The sequence below is a fragment of the Ixodes scapularis genome, unplaced genomic scaffold (assembly GCF_016920785.2).
Source record: "Ixodes scapularis isolate PalLabHiFi unplaced genomic scaffold, ASM1692078v2 PGA_scaffold9__187_contigs__length_104089568, whole genome shotgun sequence".
Taxonomy (NCBI): domain Eukaryota; kingdom Metazoa; phylum Arthropoda; class Arachnida; order Ixodida; family Ixodidae; genus Ixodes; species Ixodes scapularis.
In genome coordinates this window covers 3,040,448-3,046,991 of record NW_024609884.1, presented here as the reverse complement: position 1 = coordinate 3,046,991, position 6,544 = coordinate 3,040,448, and the positions used below count along the sequence as shown (strand labels likewise).

The 6,544-nt window shown below is 52.3% G+C and overlaps 1 pseudogene; it reads right to left on the bottom strand.

Annotated features, from left to right (window-relative positions):
* Positions 1-2,785: 2,785 nt before the first annotated feature.
* On the bottom strand, positions 2,786-5,615 carry LOC121833712 (annotated as a pseudogene).
* Positions 5,616-6,544: the final 929 nt, after the last annotated feature.

Below are 6,544 nucleotides of genomic sequence, written 5' to 3'. Positions count from 1 at the left end.
CCCCACCTCCAGCTGGAGAATTCAGCCTGTGGTTTTCCAGCTCCGACGAGATGGGACTGACCCAGTCACAAGTGCGGCCAGGGCATGCACCACCCCAGCCATCCTTAGCTGCAAAGGTTGAGCTGGACGCATATGCCCAGGACAGAGAAGCTGACAGCTATGGAGTGCAGAGTGACCCATTGCAATATTGGGCAACAAAGAAAAACCAGTGGCCTTCTCTTTTCGTAACTGCAGTCAAGCACCTGGCATGCCCCCCAACCAGTGTTTACTCTGAGCAGGCATTCAGTGCAGCAGGCATGATTGTAACCGAGAGGAGGAACCGTCTAAGCACGAAAAATGTTAGCATGCTGGCATTCATTCGGATGAACAGGGCTTGGATCGACAAGACAGCATCCCCAATTACTTCGATGCTGGAGCAAGATCTGGTCAGCTCAGAATCAGATGACGAGGACGAAGAGCCACTTCTTAAGAGAGTTCACTTTGAAGATACTTAGTGCTTGATGCCAAGATCTCCATATGTTTATGTTCACAAATAATGGGACCCATTATATTGTGCTATCAATTCGTTGGAGCACATGAATCCGTATACTTCACTAGGGATATTGTACTTTCCACAAAGATGTTGCTAGGTGGTGGATGTGCTACAAGTAAAGCTAAGAATGATTATATTTCTATAGACAGCAGTCAATTATAGCAAACTGATGTTAGCCCTGACTAGGATTAATTTTGGTAAGTTGGTGTCGCAGAATGTCAGTGAGTAATGAAAGTGCACGGAAGCCAAAGCAATGTGTGTTTCTTAAATAGTATAGGTTTTTGTAAAAAAGTAAGGTGTCAACGGCATGAATCACATTTTCTGCCTAACAAGAAAAAGGCTTATCATGGTGCACAGCTGTAGATAAAAAAATGCTTAATTTCCACAACTTCAGGGATGCATATATCCACCACTCAGTTACGTCTTTGCAGAAAATAAGTCCCAAAGTGAAGCAGCATATTTTTCTGTGGTTTATTGAATGGGTGGCACAATATAATGAATAACCCTGTACAAAACATTTTTGTTACGTTTTCACATCTAGTCCCACTATTTGCAGTGTTCCTATAGTTATGTTTTAAAGGAGGACACAGCGTGCTCTAGTCCTCACACTTGCGACGCAAGTTTTTGTTGGTTGTTTTATCTAGTCATTGTGTCTTGCCTTAGTTTTCTGAATTATATTTTATAAAGCCATATTCTAAGGACATCATTATTTTGTTTCGCTTCAGGTACAAGTGAATATATGCTCCAAATGCTCAGGTTATTTTACAACATTGGAGATAAAATCGTCCTCCTCAAGCAAGGATATACCATACAGAATTCTGATATATCTTACTGACACCTTTATTCCAAAATGAGGGGACTCATAACAAGGGCGGATCTTCCAACATTGGCACATTATTTGTTGTTGTCGCCACATCGTGCAGTGCTCTCTATGCTCCGTTCCATAATCTACAATGTTGTCAAAGCTAGAGGCGCAAGCGAGCTGTTTTTTCACGTTGTGTGCAGGGCTATCAAAGGTAGAATACGGGCTTGAAAGCATAGCCATGCTTGGTTTGCGCTGACGCACACAGAGCGCTTTCGAAAACCACAAGCTTGCGCTCACGTTGTTGTGAGCATTGAAAACGCAGAACCGACGCGCTTGCGCTACAAGTTTTGACAGGGTTGTGGATTAAGTATGGCACTGAGTACAGAGAACACGAAATCAAACCCGAAATACATTAAAACGGCCCTTCACGCTCCGCCTCGTACACATCACTGGGAAGATAAAATGGAAATCACGTTATCCGGAATGTAGCGCATCGTTTGTCACTTGGGCAGTCGACTGCGTCAATTCCCGGTCGATCTTCAGTTCTTGAGGAAGAACATATTGAAGAGAGCCACACTCACGAAGGCTGAAAAACACAATGTCGCCTACTGCGCACCTTGCCGTAACACCTAGTACTACACTGTACGAGTATGACGATGGTAGGAAACCGCACAACCGCACGGCGTCCATTTGCAATCCATGGCTTCGTCTGGTGCCATCACGGCCATCACTGCCATCACTACAGCGCACCGTTGTTCTCGCGCCTGCACAGATGTTTGCCGAATTTTTGCCGAATCTTTGCCGAACTTTCCACCAAAAGTTCGGCAAGTGCCGAACTTTGCCGAATCTGAAGTTCGGCAGATTCGGTCCATCACTAATAAAGACAAATGATCAGCGCGAGCGCCATATCCTTCGTGTACCGGCGTTAAGCGCGATCCAAACCAACGCTTCTTTTTGCGGCTGTAGGTCGTGCGCGCCCCGGATGTGACGTATTTCGTTATGTTTTTGCTTTTTCCGGCGCGCTTTCTGAGTCAGAACCGTGCGCTTTGGTTTGGACGGGCCAGCTTCGGGCAAGCGCGCACGCGCGCACGCAGGCACGAGCGCACTCTGGCGGTCACCTTCCTCGCGTCGGAAACGGGGGGAAAATTCATAGACGCAGCCATACTCGCAAGCAAGCAAAGTGCAACTGCGACAGACTGGCCGGCCAGACGGCGAAGAAACGCGGAGCAGCAACTAGCTTGCCCTCCACCGATTGGCCGGGACACAGGAGCGCCCTACTACGTCACCGCGCGTTTTTGTGCGCGTTGAGAAGAAGTTGAAATTATCCAACTTTCTTGTGCGCGCCCGGAAGGAGCGCAGAACCGGCGCGACGTCACGAAAATACGTCACGTCCGGGGCGCGCACGACCTACAGCCGCAAAAAGAAGCGTTGGTTTGGATCGCGCTTTACTAGGCCACCTTCCACAGACGAGGGGTAACACCAGACTCCAGTGTATACGCTGGAACATCCGGCAAAGAGCCGGGGAACTGTGGTCTTAAGTATACAAGAGGGTGGACACCATCAGGGCCAGGGTTCTGAAAAGGACAAAGCTGTGACACAGCCTCAAGAACGTCGTCAGTACTGATCGTAATTGGGCGAGGGGGTTAGCACAAGAACCGGTCCAGACTGCAGCGAACTGTGTGTCTTCAGCTATGCCGGATGGCACGAGAGCAATTCGCCATCGACGGAGAAGGAGGGGTGCAGCGACTGCTTCCGCTGGGAGTTAACAAATGCCCAAAATAATTTAGGCTCTTTGACCGCATGAGTAGCGATGTCCTCAGTGAAAGCGCGGCGGGCCTCACGTTTTTTGACGTCACGCTGGATGTCCTTGGCAGCGGCCAGATCTTGGGGGCTATGTTGCACGCTTTGGACTCCCAAGAGACTAGGGAGAAGGAAGTGACGTCAACAACGCTCTTTGGATGTTGATTGGTGGAGTCGCTGATGACGTCTTGCGTGGTGCTGCTAGGATACGCTCATTCACACCTACGTCACTTCCTTCTCCCTAGTCTCCTGGGAGTCCAAAACGTGCAACATAGCCCCCCTGGCTGCTCTCGCCGTCCGAAACATTCCATCTTTCTGTTTGCAAAGGGCAATGACGTCTGGTATGAGCCAGGGTGCGAGACGTGGGCGATGGGCACGCTTGAGTGGCACAGTGTCGCTTGCAAGGACGCTCATCAGAGACGTCTCGCAAATGTCATCAATGTCGTGTTCTGGAAGCAGGGCGTCCCACGGGACAAAGCATACAAGCCGATGGAGGTGCTCTGAGCACCTCCATCGGGTAGGCACGGACAAGCCGAATGTGCTTCCTTAGGGTAGGAAAGACCGAAATGTTCATAGCTGAATGATTTTGTGGTCAGAGTTGCTCATGACAGCAGTGACAGCACAGTTGCGGAGGTCAAGGCATGCCAATTTTCCTATATTGTAGCGTGAGCTACACTGGCCGAGGTTGAGCAGTTTCGCGTGGCTCCCAAAGAGCCGTGCTGCGCAAGCGCGAGGAGCAGTGACGTCACACAGCGCACAGCTGGCGCGCCGGAGCCACCGCCGCCGCGCGCGCCTCCGGTCTGCGCATTTTAGAGGAGTGACGTCATAGCCGCGGCAGACGCACTGGCGCCGCCGCGTGCCCAGCTGTGCGCCTCCGTTGCGCAATAGCCAAGTCTGACGCTGCACCGGAGCCGCTTGACAGCGCCTCTCATTTTGTGCGGATAAGCTCACGCTACGTATATCCTGGCATAGCCGAGCTAAGCCACCGCAATTTTTTGCTGTCGCTTGTCTCGTCGTTCGCGAAATCGCTTTCATGCGGTTTATACTTTATTGTTCGCTCTTCCCGCGAACATTTTATAAATAACTGGCGCCACCTGGCAGAAAATGGGACTGGAGGATGGTGTGGGCAGCTGGCGAGGACCGATTCCTTGGTCGAGGAGGGCCCGCTTGAGCACGTGTTCACGTATCCGAAGATCCCGAACCGGCGATTTGCGGTGCAGTGACGCTCTGCCTGCGTTCTGCACAAGGTTTGCGAACAGCCGTCTACCGTCCTCCCGATCGCTACGAACGTGCGTCCTTCTGAGCGCGACCGTTCACGCACTTGCAACCGAGTAGGACCGAGAGGGATCAGACCGGTTTTTAAGCCTCTTGCGACGGCGAAAGAACTGCTCCGCAGCAGCGCATCCGGTGGGATGCCCCAGAGCCTTTTATACTGGATGCCCATCCTCCACCCCGGGAGGGATTTCGTCCGTGATGTCCAGCGAGCCTGCCCCTTCGCTGCGAGATCGCCGAGTGTTCGTTTTTGGACCTCCGCTTTTCGCTTTTTTGAGCGCTCGCCCTTTGGGGGACCGAACTGGACGCGCGTGGCGCGGTTGGACAGCGATTTGCGACGATTCCGGAGGCGCGCAGTCTTACTACGGGACCGAAAACAAGGAGCAAGCAAGAACCGATGCCATGTTTTCTTCAAGCTGTAACTGGCGGGGCCGAGCTTCCGAGAACAGGCCGTCCGAGAGGAGCGGGCCCTCGTTGATGCGGGCAGCCGAGGAAGTCGTCTGAATGCGAGAGCGGGGCAGACGCGCTGGGAAGAGGGCGGAAAAGCCGGGACTCGGGGACGGGTTCGCCGGCAGGGAGGGACCATCTGTTCCCCCTCCGGGGGCGAGCCCCCGCGGTGACCCCCGCGAGCAAGAGAGCGCCTGGCTCCGGGTGCGGGGGAGAACCGCTTCCGTCCTGGGCGACGGGGAAACATCCGGTCCACTTGTGCCGTGACGTCAGCGCGCTCGGTCGCGTGGCTCTGGGGCTCCGGCCAACGCTCCGGTCGAGAGTCGAGCTCGTTGAGCCGGTGAGCCCGCAAGACGAGACGGTTCGAACGACGCGGGCTTCCGCTAGTAGGTCTGTCCCGTTCACCGCATCGGAATGCGGGCACGCGGACATCCTCGCGTGGCGACAGAGGTCCCGTTTCGCGTCCCGTCGACCGACCGCGTGTTGACAAGCGGGCAACTCGACGTCCGTGGTCGCGAGGGGCGGCTCCAGAGAACAGCGGCCCACCGAGAGCGCGCCGCTCGTTTCACGTGGAAGCCACGACATGCCGAGCTTTCGGAGCCCCGCTTTCAGGGTGGGGAGGGAGACAAGTCCGACTGCTCTCGAACCTATCTGGAAATGCTGGATCTTCTCGTATGCTGCCTCCCTCGAAGCATACAAAAAAGTGGGCAGGCGCAGCCAAGCTCACCTGCCAGTCTGTGAATCGAGCCTCTTGCGCATCCCAGCTCTATGATTTTTTTTTTTGACGAGTCATTATTAATTTTTTTACAGTGTTTTTTTCTACTAAAGTTATGGTGACCACGTTGGTGATGATTAAATTATCAGGAAGAATAAAGCAAAAAAGACGAACAAGACATCGTTCGCTGTCTCGTCTTGTGTGATCTCGTCTTGTCCGTCTTTTTGTTTATTTTTGCTGTTTTCTCTCCCCCGGCTGAAATGTATTCCCTCAACTCACGTATATCTGGATGCCATTTGTGCACGCGGTTAGCCGAGAAATTTCTCTCTTCTTCGGCCCCATGCACATTATGACAGCGATCGAGTTCCGAATGCTCGTCGAGGCAGATTGTGTCGAGGCCCAACCGAGGGCTCACGCGGTGCTCGTGTCCAGTCCGCGAGCCGGACTCGACGATCGACTCCGAGGGCTGATCCCTGCGACCACGTGAACACTTGAATCGCACCCGTGACTGTCAAGTTTGGCCAAGAGGCTGACATTCCGCTGTTACCTCGAAATTGCACCGCGACAAAGCTCTTGGTCAGTTCCGTTGCGTGCGAGTCTATACTTGCGTCAGACGAGTGCCAGCAAGCTTGTGTAGGCGACAAACATTCCTCCCCGATATTTGTTTGACCTCAGAGCCGCAAAGCGATGCACTGCATCTGGGGGAAAGAAGGGAGGGAGCGATTTCGTGACATAGGTGCGACCGTGCGAGGCAGTAATGTGACCTAAAGTGGGGTTTGTCATTACACCCTTACAAGTTCACTGGGTGTTTTCATCTCAATTCAGATACGGTTCTCAAGTGATTTTTTTTTTTTAAATTGACAAAAAAAAAATAAAGGTTTTGGGAGCATTATTAAAATACAATGCAAAGGGCAAGTTTTTTTTTTTTTTTTTTTTTTTTTTTTAAGTTATTGACCATCGAGGTTTTGCCTTT